At 36.7% G+C, this 17,558-nt stretch overlaps 1 long non-coding RNA gene across 2 annotated transcripts; it reads left to right on the top strand.

Annotated features, from left to right (window-relative positions):
• The first annotated feature begins 2,269 nt into the window (after positions 1–2,269).
• On the top strand, positions 2,270–16,785 carry LOC110221512 (uncharacterized). 2 transcript variants are annotated; one of them, XR_002328150.2, is made up of 6 exons: positions 2,270–2,342; positions 4,957–5,023; positions 6,890–6,946; positions 7,782–7,839; positions 8,669–8,759; positions 16,618–16,785. It is a non-coding gene; the product is annotated as an uncharacterized LOC110221512 (long non-coding RNA). The 2 variants fall into 2 exon arrangements; XR_002328149.2 differs by lacking the exon at positions 7,782–7,839.
• Positions 16,786–17,558: the final 773 nt, after the last annotated feature.

Raw genomic sequence — 17,558 nt, 5'->3', positions numbered from 1 at the left:
ACTGCAGTGCATACTTACCTGGCACAGAGTGGGGCAGCAGCACCAGCAGTGAGCCTTGGAGGCAATAGTGGCAGCAGCAACAGTAGCAGCTTGGGGAACTCTCAGCCCAGTTATAGTAAGGGGGTTGGACAGTTGGTCAGAAAAAGATTACAAGGGACCCTTTGCTGGCACTGGGCGCAACAGGTGCTGATTGGCAACTGTGTTGCCTATACACAGTTCTGGGTTACAGTTCCAGAGTAGAGAGGTGTGCTTGTGGTCAGTCACAAAGAAGTAAGAGCCCTGGTCCCAGTTCTAAGATAGAGAGAAGGGCTAGCACGTATGGCTGTAGGACACCAGGCTCCAAGACCAGTGTGCAGACCAGAAGAGCGGTGACCACACCCCTCCCCAGATCATACCACCTTGGAAGCACCAGAAACTTGCAGACACCCATAAGCATGAAAAAGCACAAAAAGGGGCAGTTAGAAGGAATCTGTATAGACAGAGGGCTTGAGTATGAGTCAATTATGTTGGGATGATCTCCAAAAAGAGTAAAGGGGCAAGAGAGAAGAAATGTACAGGGAAAAGGGGGAATGGAGAGGTATAATGGGAATTTTTTCATACAAAAGAGGTGTGCAAGGAAGAGCTTTATAATAGAGGAGAAATTGTTGGGGAGGGGCATGGTGGGAAATGTTTGAACACTTTTGTTGGAATTGCTTCAAAGAGGGAAGATTGTGTGTACACACTCAGCTGGGTTTAGAAATCTTACCAAGTGAAATAAGAGAACAAGGGGATAAGAGATTTGGGGGGAGAGTGTTTCAAAACAGAAGGCAGATTGGGGGCCACAGTAGTCAGAAGCGAAACAGACTTTTGAGGAAGGACAGGATAAAAAGAAGAAGAAAATAGCATGGAGGGAAATACACAGTAATCTTAACCATAAATATAAATCGAATGAGTTCACTCATAAAACATAAGTGGATAGCAGAATGGATTAGAAGCCAGAATCCAACAATAATTTGTTTGCAAGAGTCTCACTTGAAACAGAAAGACACAGATTGAGTTAAAATAAAGAGTACAGCAGAATCTATTATCCTTCAGCTGAAATAAAAAACAAAAAACCAGCAGAGGTAGAAATTATGATCTCAGACAAAGCAAAAGCAAAAATAGACCCAATTAAAAGAGATAATTAGGGAAAGTACATTTTGCTAAAAGGGACCTTAGACAATGAAGTACTGTCAAAAAATTTTGCATTAAGTTTTTATGATAAAGGACTAATTTATGACATATATAAGAAACTTAGTCAAATTTATAAAAATTGGAGCCATTCCCCAAATAATAAACAGTCAAAGGATATAAATAGGCAATTTTCAGAAGACGTCAAAGCTATCTACTGTAACATGGAAACAAATGCTCTAAATCCCTACTGATTAGAAAAAGTCAAATTAAAATAATTTTGAGGTACCATCTTACACATCAGAAATGACGAATGGTAAAGAGGATGAGGGAAAAGAGCTACAATAATGTTGTGGTTGTTCATCACTTGTTCTGGAAGAAGACCAATGATGTCACACGGGTGATGTCTTGACTTGCCCATGAATTGGATTTAAGTGAGGCAGAACTGCACAGAATCATCAGTGCCTCTCCTTCAGAGTCATCGGAGTCCAGTGGCAAGACAAAAGTCATGACTGGCGGTACATCTCTTTCTAACTGCAGAAGTAAGACTTACTGCTGTACAGTCATTTATCCCAACCAGTGACCAAATCTACTAGCGTCAGAGTTGCTATTTTCTACCTTATGTTTCCATGGCAAATGATAGCCAAATGAGGTACTCTGAATATTTTTATCCTTCTGCAGTATGGATTAAGTAGACCTTAGTAGATCACCTAGAAAAACTATTATAACATTCTTCAAGGAAATTGGAAGCTGCTTGAAAACAAAGGCTGTGGCCTTACTCATCTTTATTTCTCATGCCTTCTCAAGTAGTTGCTTTAATCCATACTGTCTCTGGGCTTCCAAGTGATGACAACAAAAGTTTTAGATTTCAAGCCTTTTATACTTCAGAAATTAGCTGTAATTGAAGTAATCCTTTTTCATTTGTGTTGTTTTTCTTTTGGTACAAAGTAAGGAATAAGGGACATTCCTCCACTAATTCATCCAATCCACAACTCTTTAGAATCCTATTGCCTTAAGGAATTCCCTGACTTTTTAAAAGTGCTTTTGAGTGATTTGGCAGTTCACGCTTGAACTCTTTATTATTTGTAGACGAAAATGAAGTTTGTGGCACAGTTCAAAAGGATGGTCAGTCCAAAGCAGGAACCAATGAAAAAAAACATTGTTCATGAAGGAGCAGGCGGTCATTATAAATGGTGAGCTTCTACTTTAGTCCATATCTGCATTACATTTAATTTGAATATGGTCATTTCAGTAAGCAAATGTTTCCTGCCCCCCTCAAAAAAACTGTATCTGAAAGAGGATATCACTAATAAATAATAATAAATCATGCTCAAAAAAATAAGGCAACATGCAATTAGCATTTAAAACTGATGGTCAATGCTGCAAAGCCAGCCCTGAGACAAAACTTCCATAGCAATCCATTCCTAAAGGCTCTGAAATCATGGGAATGTATTTATATGTTGCTCAGTTATAAGGTTTTAGCTCCTGACTTTTCTAAGTGCTCTCATAATTTGGCAATTCACATTTGAACTCTTTATCAATATAGATGAAAGTGAGGTTCACGGAACTGTTGAACAGAAAAATGATTACCACTCAAAATTGGGAAAGAACAAGAAAATTATGGTTCCAGAAGGAGCCAGGTGATAATTATGTATGGTATATTTCTAATTTAGCTCATGTCTTTATTAAATTAAATGTTGAACACTGTCATTTAATAAGGATTCAAATGTCTAATGCAAAAACAAAACTAGTTGAAAGTAAATATCACTTGTAAATAATAAGTTATGCTGAAAAAAAGCTCAAAAATAACGCAATTTGTAATTAGCATTTTAAAATGAATGAGCATTGCTATAAAATTGGCAGTGAGACAAAACTTCCATGGAAATCCAATTTCAAATGCTTGACTCAATGGAAATGTATTTATATGTTGCTCAGTTACAAGGTTTCAGCTACTGTCAGTCACTTCATGAAATCTTATCATACTGGGGAGCATCATGTCCCCTGTCCTTTCACTTCAGAGAGAATGTATAATAGTCATATTGCAGAGTGCGCTGAGTGGTCCAATTGGGAATTGCCATAGAAGGCCTACAAGATAGTTGGGGTTGAATTATAGTTGTGAACCAGCACCCAACTCAAGAACAAATTGACCAGAAATGACATATCTCTACTACAGGTTGTTGCTATGCAAAATCACCAAGCACCCGCTTAGGGAAAGGATATCTTATAAAATTCCAACATATTGACAGAGATCCCACCTGTAAGGACTCATAAGTTGTTGTCATTTCAGTCACGCCAGGCTCTTTGTGACCTCATTTGGGGTTTTCTTGGCAAAGATACTGGAGTAGTTTGCCATTTCCTTTTCCAGCTCATTTTAGAAGCAAATAGCTTAAGTATCTTATTCACATAGCTAATAAATGTCTGTGACTGGATTTGAACTAAGGTCTTCTTGACTCTAGTCCCAGCACTCTATCTACAGAGCAACCTACCAACCCCCTACATAAGTGGACAACGTCCATGCAGATGTGTTCAAAATATATTAATTATATGTTCATGCTTAAGCAACATTTCTGAATTCCTTCGAAGAAAATATACTTCTATGTTTGTTATTTCAGTTGCAAAACTAAGTTAAAAAAGAAACAAATGTACCTTTGCAAACTTATGCTTGAAAGAGAGGTTCAGTTTTCTGTTTCTACATGGGAGAATTTATTTTAGACCAATTCGCTTGGACTCAAGGAATTATTTCTGGATTGTCCCTCCTCTAGTACTCTTAAATTTCCTTCCTTGAGAGACTCATGCATGTGATTTAAACATAAGATAGTGCTTTAAAGAGTAGAGAATTATGCTGCCCAGTCGCATCACTGAAAGATGCATTGTGTCTATTTGAAATCTGAGTTTTTTTCTCACCATAATGACCATTTTGGGAGGGGAGAAATAAATCAATGTTATTTGGCTACATCCAATCAATAATCATGTTGCAGGAATGGTCTGTGGGAGTAGAATAATGGTTCTGGACCAGCAGATTCCACCAAAAGTTAGGTTTGGTCAGCATGGAAACAAGTAGAATGAATAATCCCAAGACTGTGCCCTGACAGAACAAAAAAAAAGGATATGGTTTGGGATGGGAAGTGAACTTGCATTAATATAAAGACCTCTCAGGAGGAAACACATACTACCAATGCAATTTTGAGGTCTTACACCCAAAATGTAATAACAAATGTCAAGCAGCATTCATACATGGTGGAGGCAGGAATGTACCATCACTTTCTGACTCAGAGAGGCAACTTTACTAATCCATGGGTGACTGAGTGAATCAAATAAATTTTAGGTGCTTCAGTTCTCTCATGAGTACAATAGGGTGTCATTATGGATGGCCATTTTTTTTTTACCTACCCTCTTGCCTGTCCCCACTCTATGTAAAAAAAATTTCAAAGATTTCACGACTCTGACAGTGTTGAGATGTGACAGTAGAAATAACCCTTTTCTTTGGTTCTCATGCTTTCTTTTATGATAAGTGGTAGTTCATCAACTCTCTCTACCTTGTTGACTTCTTTGGAAATTAGATTTTTCAATAATCACACTGATATTTCAAAAATAAGTAATGACTGTAGAGGGAAGTTGAATATGTTACTCAGGTTCAGAAATTTAAAATATTTTAGTGATATAGACCAACTCTACCACAATCAAATGGAATTTTTTGTGAGGGCCCTTCATGAGGTGACAGAAGAGGTCCTGTGAGAAATGACATCATGGCACACAGAAATTTTTTAAAATTGTATTTACATTGCAGTGTTTTTCTTTCTACTTCAGGGAGAACAAAAACAGAAATAATCCCCAAATAAGGGAAAGAATGGGATCTATCATGTGAATGAGCCTGGTGAGTTGATTAAAAGTATATTCATATTTGTATCAGAGGGGATGTGGAAAAATTGGGATCCTCATTCATTACTGGTGGATCTTTGAGCTGATCCAACCATTTTGGAGAGTGATTTGGAATTATGCCCAAAGAGTTATTAAACTGCCTACCCTTTGACTCAGAAATAACACTGTTCACCAAGGTAATCTAGGAAAAGAACTGAGATAGTCTAGAATATTTACAGCAACTGTCTTTGTGGTGGCAAAGAACTGGAAATTGTAGCAATGCCCATCAATTGGGGAATGGCTAAACAAATTGTGGCATATGTGAGTAATGGAATATTACTCTGTTATAAGAAATGATGGGCTCAATGACTTTGGAAAAGCATGGAGAGACCTGCAATAAATAAGGAAGAGTAAAATAAGCATAATCAAGAGAACATTGTATATAGTAATAGCAGTATTATTTTAAGAACTTTGAGCAGCTAAGTCATTCTGACTATTATAAATACCCATATTGACCATAAGGATCTTGTGAAGGGAGATATTGTTTAGATCCAGAGTGAAAACTGACATATATGTGTTTACATAATTGTATGGTAGCCATCTCTAGGTTTGGGGGATGAAGGAGGAAAAAAAAGAAAGTTATGTGATAACTTTGTTGTATATTTGAAAGGAATAGTAACTTGTACATCTGCAATTTCAGGTGCAATCCACTGTTTTTCTATTCTACCTTTTACAGAGATTCTTGTTTTATTTCTCAAGTTCAAAAGAAAATAAATTTAAAAATAAAAATATATATATATAGGTTCAGAGTTTGCAAATAATTTTTGGAGTGATATAGACTGATTCTCCCACAGTCAAATGGATTCCTTTGCAAAGTCCCTTCCTGAGGTGAAAGAGAATAATTATGAAAATAATCCTTTTTTCTGATAACATTATGGCCTATTCATAATTTTTAAAATTGTAATTACATTTAAATGCATTACCTTTGTAATCTAGTGAGACCAAAGATGGGAATATCATAGTGATTAAGGAAATCACTGAGATCTATTATGATAACTCAAGTGAGTTTTTTTTAAATTTTCATATTTTTAGGCTTGATAATATATAGTCATTCAACCAATATGGGGTTTCAAATAAAATTCAGTGAAACTTACAAATATTCACAAACCCTAGAGAAAATTTTGAAGATGACAGACTGTCAGAAATTGTCAGGAACTCCCAAAGTAAACGATCATACCTAATCACAATGAGTTTCCAACTTATGAAAGTTTATCAAGAAGTATCCATTCGGGGGCAGCTAGGTGGCACGGTGGTTACAGCTCCGGCCTTGGAGTCGGGAGGACCTGAGTTCAAATGTGGCCTCAGACACATGACCACTTACTAGCTGTGTGACGCTGGTCAAGTCACTTAACCCTGATTGCCTCACCAAAAAGCAGGAAAAAAAAAAGTATCCATTCACTGAAACATCTAATGGCTACTCTACTCCCATATCAGCAGTTATCATTCTAATGGCTAAAGTGAGACTCGCTACTGCACTATCTTTTACCTAAATAGTGGCTAAAACTAACTCTGTTACAGCTCTTGTTTTCAATCTTCCATTTCCACATGGAATGATTTCCAAGACTACTCTGACTATCTTGGCTTTACCTACCCTTGACTTTCTATTCATAATTGACAAGCAATCAGTTTCTCTTGGTATTGTTTTTCTTTTGGCAAAAACACAGCGCTGCATCTGAGGAGGGAACTTCCATCATGTGACCCTCTTGCACCAATTCATCCACTAAACAACTCTTTAGAAACCTATTGCTTTACAGAATAGTTAGACATTTCTCAGTGCTCTAAATGATTTAGCAGTTCCCATTTGAAATCTTTTTCCTTGTAGGTAAACCTGAGATTGCCACCACCATCAAGGTTAACCTGCCAAATCAGGTAGTAACAAGTAAGTAAATTATTGCTCAAGAATTATGCAGGTGATCATCATGTATGGTGAGCTTGTACTTTATCCTATTTCTTCATTACAATTAGCTATGAATATAGTAAAATTAAGAAGAATTGAGTGGATGCTGCTACAAAGGGGACAATAGTGTAGAACATACCTGCTATTCCATTTTTAAAGGTCTGAAACAATGGGTATCTCTATATATAGTAATCAGTTACAACATCTTGATTATTGTCACTCATTCCCCTCCTCTCCTCACATTAGTGATGGGCCCTTACTCTCCATTTGACTATGAGTTAATCACATAATTTCAGGGGGTTTCAGTTTTCTCATTAGTAAAAATTATGTTGATCAGATCACATGTTCTTTCTCTGACAACATTTGCAGCTCTAAAACACTATTACTGTTTTGTTTCTTAAAAAAAAAAACTCATTCCATCATATGACAATTATACTTGATACTGAAAACAAACTCATTGTATTTCATGTTTGTTTGAGGTTTTTTTGAATGGCAAATAATACATTATGGGCTATCATTCCAATTTCAACTTCTTTGAATTTCTAAAAATCTCAATTTGTTTTGTTGAAACCCACAAACTAATATTTTACACTTTCATTTATCAAAAATGCCTCCAACAATAGGCTTAATGAAAGGTTCTGCAAGGGAAAATATTCTTGAAAAGAGGTAGACTGACTTTCCACAGTCAAATGGATTCCTCTTCCAAGGTCCTTACCAGCATAGAGAGTTTTGTGGTGGTTTTACTAAAATTGCATATTTATACTTTTGATATTTTATAATGAGGATTTATATTTAACAGTTTTACTTCTTGTTCAAGGGAGATTCTCATGTACAAAACAGCACAAATAGCAAAGAAACTTCCAGTGACAGTGGTGGTATGTTTTTTCACTTTGTTCTTATATTTGGTGATTTGGTGATTTCCTCTTGTAAATACCTAGCTATACTTAGTCTCAAATTTAGAGATATTCAATTGGACCAATTCATTCATTGGAACATTCAATGGCCACCTTTGTTCCATACCAGTAAAAACTTTCCCTCCAGTTCCCACAAGAATTGTTGCTACACAGTCTTTTCCTACACACTCCCATTTCATCACCAAATTCCCCAACTGCCAAAGCTACCCACAGCAGAGTTTCTTTTTTCACCCTTCGTTTTTCATAGGGACGTGATGCCCAATGATGCACTGAGTACTCCTGTGAAGCTACAATATGGATTGAGGAGAATTTGGTGGATAACTCAGAGAAACTTATTTATATCATTACTCAAGTAGAATGTTAGTTATTTGAGAATAAAGGCTGCGCCTTCTTCATCTTTGCCTATTTAGTACCCCTGGGGGTAGAATTGAAGTTTTCTACATGTTTACTAAACTAATGTTCATTCAGTGGTGGAAATATCTGATTTACAAATAGATGACAATAGAGAGTTTTAGATTTTGGGCCATTTTTACTTTGGGAATTTTCAACTGCCTTATTACTCACATAAGTGGATGAAAATTTTTTTTTGTGGGTGGGTAGGGATTATAAAAATCTGTGTCTGCATCAGTGTAACAAATTGGCAGTTGGAAACTTCTCCACTGATTCATCTGATTGGCAATACATCAGAAACCTGGGGCTTAGTGAATTGTCTGACATTTTCGTTTTCCCTGAAAATGCTTCCCTGAAAAAGTGTACCCATTTTTGAACTCTTTGTATTTTTGGTTTACAGCCCCTGTCACACCTTTAGATGAAGAGTACATGGAGCCAACTTGCAGGAAAAATTATATGAATGAGGAAGCAGCCACTTATCTACCTGGATGGTGAATTTCTACTTTTGCCTACAACTTTATTAGAATTACCTTTCTAATGAGGACTGAGACATTTTGAATAGGTCCCTTTAGAAAGTGGACAAAGTTCTAATGAAAAAATAATCTCCAGCAAAATATAGCTTTTAAATAATCTTTCCAAGTGATATTACAAGCAACATTCACAATTTTGAATAGCTGTTGCTGCAAAGATAGCAGTGAAATATGTCATCTGCACATTACTTAAAGGCCTACTACACTCTGCATTTATTTATGGACGACCCAATCTCCTTCGAATGTGATTATTCAGTGTAGAATTGTTTCCATAGTTTGTGACATTTATTGAGAATGTATGAAAGCCAGGGCAGTGGCTCTAGTAATTGGGTTCTAGTGTCACCTGGTAGGAAAGGCTTATGAGACTATTGATGTTTAATTCTTCAGCACCCAGTTCAAGAATTAATTGACCAGAAAGACAGTACAACTCTACCTGGAAGGTTTTAATATCAAATAGTACTAATCCTGTGTGCTTCAGGGAAAGAGACACTTATGAAATTCAAAATATTGAATTATCTTCATATTTTCAAGTCTGTAACAAACCACAAGTTACCATACTCAACAAAAATACTCAAATTTTACTTACTATAACATGTCCATATTCAAGAAATACTTCTGTGTTCCTTCAGAAAAAGTAGACCTTGGGGCAGCGAGGTGGCGCAGGGGATAGAGCACCGGTCCTGAAGTCAGGAAGACCTGAGATCACATCTGGCCTCAGACCAAACACTTGACATTTACTAGCTGTGTGACCTTAGGCAGGTCACTTAACCCCAATTGCCTAAAAAAAAGTTAAAAAAAAAAGTAAACCTCTCTCTGAATTTGTTTTCTTTCAGTTGCAAAACTGAGGAAAAAAAAACTGTATATTAAGCACTGTGTTAGAAGGAAAGCTTCATTGTCCTATTCTTATATTTGAGATGGAATTGATCATAGTTCATTTCACTTGCCCTCAAGGAACCATTTCTCAGTTGTTCCTCTTTTAGTCCCTTTAGTTCTTCTCTTACCCCACTTAGGTTGATGACTCCATGAATCTACCATGGATTCCAGACTTTTTCAGCATAAGGCATACTTTAAATTGTAGAGAATCATCCTACACTTCCCTATTCCTCAATATATGTTTAGAATCTATTTGAAATTTGAAGTTGTTTCTTACCATAATTATACTTTTTAATGGGAGAAATTAATGTCATTGAGCCATGCTAGCATTACTGTGTTCCAGGGGTGGTCTATGGGAGTAAAATATAAGTTCCAACCAAGCAGATTCCTCAAAAAGGAAGGACTTGGCAGTAATTAGTGTAATTTTCAAGCCTGCTATTATGGAGAGTGAATGTCCACTAAGATATGTGTGTGTGTGTGTGTGTATGTGTATTTGTGTTTGTATATGTGTGTGCATGTATACATATGTATGTATATGTGTATGTATGTTAATCTGGAGGTTACAGCAATTGGCCAGTACTGTATTTCTAGGGATTTAAGTGAACTATCATACATTCACTGTCTATGTGGTATTCCAGAATGTTAATTATTTTCTTGGTTTCTAGTGGTATATTTTACATCAGGTTGAATTTATACCTTAGGAGAAGACAAAAGGAGGAAAAGGATAGTGAGTAAAATTTTAAAGGCCTGGTAAACTTTGTTATTGTGATAGTGCTAATTTGATTGGGTATTTTTTCTTTTGGTTTAGAAAAACTGAATCAGCTCCCTATTACCTGCACCTTTTGACTAAAGGAGGGTGGTACTTGGTAATTTGTGATGGTTAGGATCTTATTTTTTTTTTTAATAGCACTTTTGGGATTTGATACCTAAAACATTTCACACCAATTTAGTTTTGATAAATTCTAGTTTTAAATGTTTATTTTTGCTTTAAGGTTGAATAAGAGAGATATCTGTCAGTTTAGAGTTTTCCAGCTAATTTACTTCATTAGATTCTAGTGATTAGCTTTTTAAAATCACAATTAATTTTAAGCTTTTATTAAGAAAGAAATTTTTTTGGAAGGAATGTTTAAGGAATAAATATTTTGTGTACATGTTTAGGTAAAGATATTTTGTGTAATTTTTAGAAAGCCTAATCAATTTTATTTGTAAGCCAACTTATTGCAATAATTTGATGGTATTGATATGTCCAGACCTAGTATGAGTAGTATTGTTATTTGAGGACAAAGCTTTTCTGGGATCCTGAATATTTTTCTGGAGTTTCACTCTCAGGTTTGTTGTGTCCTTAGACTGACTTAAATTGAGCCCTTTATGAAAAACATCAGCAGGTAACAGCTCAATGGGAGTGATATAGATGAGCTAAGACTAGTGAATATCTCTTCCTGGGAATAAGGTAGGAGCGTACCTTGAGAAAACTAAGTCTTTTCCATTCATTTTCCTATACAAAAAATCTGTTCACCTGGTTCCATATGATAGGCTACTGATAATGGTGTAGGCCTTGAGGACCAGTTTTGATAGTGTTATAAATATGTTCCTGATTCTAACTCTCACAGCAAATTTCTATTATCAGGGTAGACAATCATTGGAAACTTATTACTGCAACATTGAATCTGTTCATTATTAAAGTAATCCTAATTACTTTATTACATTATTAAAGTAATCCTGAATTACTGTAATAAGCTGCAAGTGGGGAAGATATTGCTATTATGATATGAATTCATAGTCATTCCATGGCCTAAGAAAGAATTCAATTAGTACTTGAATTTTTCATATGTATGTGATTCAGTTCCTGAAGTATTTCATTCTTTCAGATGATATGAGTAGAATTAGACTAAGTTAAAGAAGGTTGAGAAACAAAGATGCAGATCATATTAAGTCATGAGGTTGAAGTCAAGAAGTTTTTTTGTTTATGCTTTAAGGAATAAGATTTAAGTACACTTAGCTATGTTAGTGGAGAGTAGTAACTTGGGTTATTTGTGTCACCTTAATGGGAAATCTGATTTTACTTAATATTTGTTATTTAATCTGGGATTAGTACTTAAGAGTCACTTTAAAGAAGTTCCTATTGCTTAAAGGGATTCTAAGAGTAGTAGTCTATGTTTATGTCCATTTGAATATGGTTAGGAACTGAGCATGTTTTACTATAGACAGTCTTTCCTATAAACTGCTTTCTATGTACAATTTGGGATTATTATATTTACACACTCCATCACTAGTCTTTTGTTGTTTATTATTAAGTGTCATAAAGCCAAATCCTGTGTATAATGTTGAACTTAGGGATGACAAAGCATCTACGTATTAGTACTTATGACATAAGTTGTGATTTTTCATGATGAATCTCTTACTGTTACCAATGTGAGATAATAGTCCTTGTTACCAAGGATATGTGATCCTTGAGAACTGAATTCACCCAAGCTATGATTATTGAAACTTGCTACTTAAGACCTTTTGGGACTGTTAACTGATATTATTCTGAGTCGTAATCCAAGTATGATCATCAAGGAATGCTGTCAAGCCAGTGATCCATGATCCCATCAACCCTATGGGGTTGACATCCATGAACTACAGGTGGAGTTCTCATGGCAAAGATTGGGAGAATGACTCTTGGCATGGGCCAAGATAGTATTTTCCTGACTCAGCTTTCCCAGGATGACATTTCCTCTTGATTGGAAATATCCCACCTGGCTAACTTTAAGCCTGGCTCACTGCAGTTGGCTATCTAGATAACTCTGGCCTGGAATTGACCTGAAGTTAGGGAAGGATTATTCCCTATGTGTCTGATGCTTCTTTTGTGACAAATGTCTATAATCATGTTATGTGCTCAGTATAAATGCAGCTAAATAGATCTGAACTACATCTGAGTTACTATAGTGAGATGCAGGTATAAGATTTAAGCTATTTGGCCTAGAATTTTAGTATTTTCTATATTCCAAACAACTGACTAGTTAAGTATTTAGCCTTAACAACACCCATAACTAATTCTGTATTCCTGTGTAAACTAAGGACCTTTAATTTCTCACAATGATATGGGGATAATTAGGCAAATGATGCAAAGACTTGTGAAACCAGATCATAATTCAGTTATTTAGTGAGGTTAATATCATAACTGTCTCAGTTCTGTGTTAATAAAAACATAGCAGTACAATTAGTTGTCTCAAGAGAAGAATGGCTTGTGATCTATCTCGCAAATGCCTTAAAGAGAAATCTACTTTTGTTCTGGGTTATTCATTTGAACCTGGCTACAAATTGAAAATATTTTATTGTAAAAAACTTCCTTGATGTACACTGTTTGGCAAGTGATTATTCAATATATTAATATATGCCATTCTGGGACCTTCTATTACAGTCGAAGTAAATCTGGCAACTTTTATGTGAATTAATTTTTGCATTAGAGTTAATCTTCTTATGAAAAGTGTTCAGTTGTTAATTCCTCAGTGGAATCTCATCCACCTAATAGAGGAATGAATAATGCCAAGTATAAAAATTGGGTTCTAATTGTCTGTTTTAATATGAGTTTCTTAGATATATCAACTTGACAGTTGGTTACACTAAAAATGTGAAATCTCTGGTTCAAAAGGTTCCAAATTTGGTTTTCTAGTAATAGAGACATAAGGTTTGAACTACATTTCATTACTTGACCTGGTTATTGGCAAAGTAAATTTAAAACTGGGTTAAGATCAATTTTGCAGGAGATATTTAGCAGAGAAGATCTCTTCAAGTGACCTGAACCAGAGAAGAACTCGTAAGACCAACCCAAACCACAGGATAGCATCAGATATTTCCAGAGGAAGAGAAGGCTGTATGGAGTAAGACTTATGAAATGCACAATCTCTTACTGTTTCTTTTTCCCTTTGCACTTTATCTGTAAGGTCTACTTATCAAAGGGGATTGCCCCCTTTGATTTTATCAAAGCGCTCATTGACTTTTCCCTTTTTCTCTCACAAGCCCCATAGTTAGAAACCTATTATGAACTGTTTCTCATATCAGTTAATGATTTATTGAGACTATGTCTCTCAATAGCATCAAATGAAGGAATGAGAAAAATGATTGTTTCTCTCTCATATTTTATAGCCAGTTCTTAAAATTGGAGAGACCCTAGCTTTTTTCCCCCTGTTCTATTTCCTTGTGCAGTCTCTCAAGGACAGGGCTGATGGAAGATAGGATTAACATTCTCCTCATTCTGGGTATTGCTCCTCCACCCAACTAACTCAGGCTTGGTTGAAGGACACAGTTTGTCTAGATTGCCCAAATCTGGGGGTTGTCTCTCTAAGAGGGACATGATGTCGCTTCTCTTTGTAAAGCCCACTTCTCATTAACTGTTGACCCATCATTTTTTATTACCACCCTCAGGAACACTTCTCTTCCAAAAGGCATAGAAGTTATGAGCCTACCTGGCATGATTGCCTTTGGCATTCTAGAACACCACTAGACATGTATTAAAAATACTGACATTATTAATAAAATGATTCAATTACACAGAAATTATGTCTCTCAAACTTCTTAAATGCCACATCATTCCAACTGTATCATTCAAATCTTTTCCCCTTTTTATTTTTTGAAATAAGCTTTTATTGATATCTTTTGTTTTTTTCAACATCACTGTAATTTCTTTTTTTCTTTTTCTTTTTGGTGAGGCAATTGGGGTTAAGTGACTTGCCCAGGGTCACACAGCTAGTAAGTGTTATGTGTCTGAGGCCAGATTTGAACTCAGGTCCTCCTGACTTCAGGGCCAGTGCTCTATCCACTGTGCCACCTACCTGCCCCCTGTAATTTCTCCCAGTATCCCTTCCCTTCCCAGAGAGTCATCCCATATAACAACTATTTTTTAAACACAGAAAGTTAAATAGAAGAGGAAAAAAATAAGTCTAACAGATCAATACATCAAAAAAAGTTTGAAAATAGATGCAATGTACAATACTTGTAAACCTCTCATCTCTACAAAGGAGTGGGGTTATCTTCTCATGTCTCTACCTTCAAGCCATGCTTGCTCGTTATGGTTTTACAATGTCCAATATTGATTTTATTTATGACTGTTCTTTCTGATTACATTGTTATAGTCATTGTGTATATTGTTTTCTTGGCACTGCTTAATTCAGTCTGCATCAGTTCACATAGATCTTTCCAAGCTTCATTTGTAGTTTAAAAAATAAACAGTGGAAGGGAAAAGGATATAGCTTTTAGTGATGCAGTTGATAGAGTCCTGGACCTGAAGTCAGGAATACTTGAGTTCAAATGTGGCCTCAGATACTTAATAACTGTGTGTCCCTGGGCAAGTCATTTCAACTCTGTTAGCTTCAGTTTCCTCATCACTAAAATAGGGATGATAGTAGCATCTATTTTGCAAGCTTAATGTGAGGATCAAATCAGATGATTTTAAAGTGCTTAGCACATTGCCTAGCCCATAGTAAGTGCTATAGAAATGTTAGCTATTATTATTACTACCCTACTATCATTATTATTATTATTATTATTATTATATTTGTAACTGAAAAAAGAAGTATACCTGTCATCTCAACTGGGCCAATAATTGGGCATCTGGGTAAAGGAGACAAGTGAGGGCAGGTGTGAGGAAAGTCAGAATAAAAGACAAATTAAGTCAAATGGAGAGGACCCAGGAGCATGGAGATCCAGCACCAGGATCCAGGTTGAGCTTGGTCCATGTGACTGAGGCTCATGGGGATTTGTATTTAGAGGACATAAGATAACAACCCAACTTTTTACCAATGGATAAAAAAAAATCACTTAATTTTGAGCCTTAAGTTCTCCACTTAATAGTGATGGAAATGTTTTTTTGAAGAGAAAATAAGATAGTGCATATGTAGTGTTTCATGAACATAAAAATGCTAAGTATGTGTCAGCTTTTATTGTCATCATTGAAGTCATTAATGAGGCAAATTGATTATCAAAAGCCAAACCAACTAGGAAGATCTGGCTAATGAGATATGCTTTAGGCAGGTTGAAAGGCAGCTCTTTGTAATGAATAAGACGGCCTTGAAGACTTGAAGACTTGGCCTCAAGGCTTGTCTGTGACACCTCTGCTATCTATGTAACCCTGGGCAAGTCATGTAATATCTCAGAGCTGTAGGAGATTCTCTAAGATTCTAAGTTGCAGAGTAGGTGGCAACCTACATTGGCAGAGAGTGTTCCTATACCAGTGAAACCAGAGGACTAATGAATGTCCCTGTGTAAGCTGGAATCATAACATGAGACACTTAGAGGAAGTATAGGCACTGAAACTGAAGGTATATGTGAGATAGGTTGGAAATGTCCAGAGGAGACAGCTTTGGAGCTATTGTGTTGGCTGTTAGTAGAGAGAAGGGATGCCATTCACGAGAGACTGTTATAGAAATATGATCCAAAGGACTTTGTGATTGATTTGATATGTCAGAGAGGGGTGATGGGAAAGTGAGGAATGCAGGGTGACTCTCAAGGTTGTAATGGGAGGCAATCTCCTTTGAAAAGATGAAAACAGATGGTGTAGTACTTTCAGAGGGCAGGGGGAAAATGAATGAGGTGAGGAGGAAATTATTATGGTCTCCCAACTTCAAGGGATCTGGGATTTATGAAATCCCACAAAACTAGGAGAAAGGGACAGCCAAGTAAATGGCTACTTTGAAACTCCACATCTGGCATTAAAGTAAGGTTAATAGTGCTGGGGGTGTAGGCAGAAGATGCAGGAGCAATAGCCATTCCCCTCCTCCAGTCTCTGATCCCTCATGGACAGGATCATGAAGATGACAGTCCTGTCTCAGAGGAATTACACTGTTTGAGCATTGTGTCTGTCTGCCCAGAGCATGTTCTGGGAAAGGCAATAATAGCAGTAAGCATATGTGACTATTTTGCTTGGGGTTTTCTTAAAGCAGACTTCTTCCCTTTTCCTCCTTCACAGCTAGAGTGGATGATTTCTGAATGTACCAGTAAGAAACAGTACTAGCCATGAGTGACCTTGGCCAAATCACCCTCTGGGCCTCAATTTCTTTATCTAAAATATGGAGGGGTTGGACTAGACCAGAGGAAAGAAAGACCTGGATACCTGAGGCCCACAACACTCTCAAGTACAACCCAAACCAGATGAAAATGGAATTGGAAAATAGTTAAAATAAAATACAATAAAACAGAGATAATGTTTGTGTGTGGTTTTCTAAGTTAAAATATGCCCACAGAGATCCTTATGTACAGTTTAGTGCTCCCCTGCACCACTCCCTTCCCCTCATTTCTCTTCCATTTTGACACCACTGGACTAGAGGACCTTGGAGGTTTACTCTACCTCTAGATTTATGGCCCTATGAAGAAGAAAAGGATGTTCCCAGCTGAGTGTCTGTGATTCTGTGAGTCTTCTCAGCTACGCACCTCAATCCCCCTTTCAACTTACATTGGGCAGATTTAGCAAATATGTGATTAGCCCCTACTGTCTACAGTGCTAGGCTTGCCCTCCAGCCAGGTCTATACCTGCATCCCTTATTCTTCTCAGTCATTTCACCCTGTTGCTAACTGTTGTCAAGAAAGGAATTTCCCAAGCACTCTGAACTTGGCTGCAACTTCAGTCCCCATCAATGAAACTCAGGGCAGGAGCAGCCAAGATAATTCTTTAGGGTGCCCTCAGCCCCAGACACCTCAATGTAATAATGGAGGGAGACCCCAGGAAGGAAGGAGTCAACTTGCAACTTTCCATTCCCCCTTTAAATGTGTCCCCTCTCATTGTCTTCCCTCTTCTTTATCTTTGATTTTCCTCCTAGCCATCTCTTCACAAAAGCAATGTTCAGTGAACAACTCCATGACTAGGATGCCTGGTGTAGGACAGTAGATTAGAGGTGACCCTGCTATGGGGCA

Source organism: Phascolarctos cinereus, unplaced genomic scaffold, assembly GCF_003287225.1.
Source record: "Phascolarctos cinereus isolate Bilbo 61053 unplaced genomic scaffold, phaCin_HiC Scaffold_726;HRSCAF=1367, whole genome shotgun sequence".
Taxonomy (NCBI): Eukaryota; Metazoa; Chordata; class Mammalia; order Diprotodontia; family Phascolarctidae; genus Phascolarctos; species Phascolarctos cinereus.
The sequence above is the reverse complement of the archived record's forward strand: the minus strand, read 5'-3'. Positions and strand labels throughout refer to the sequence as shown.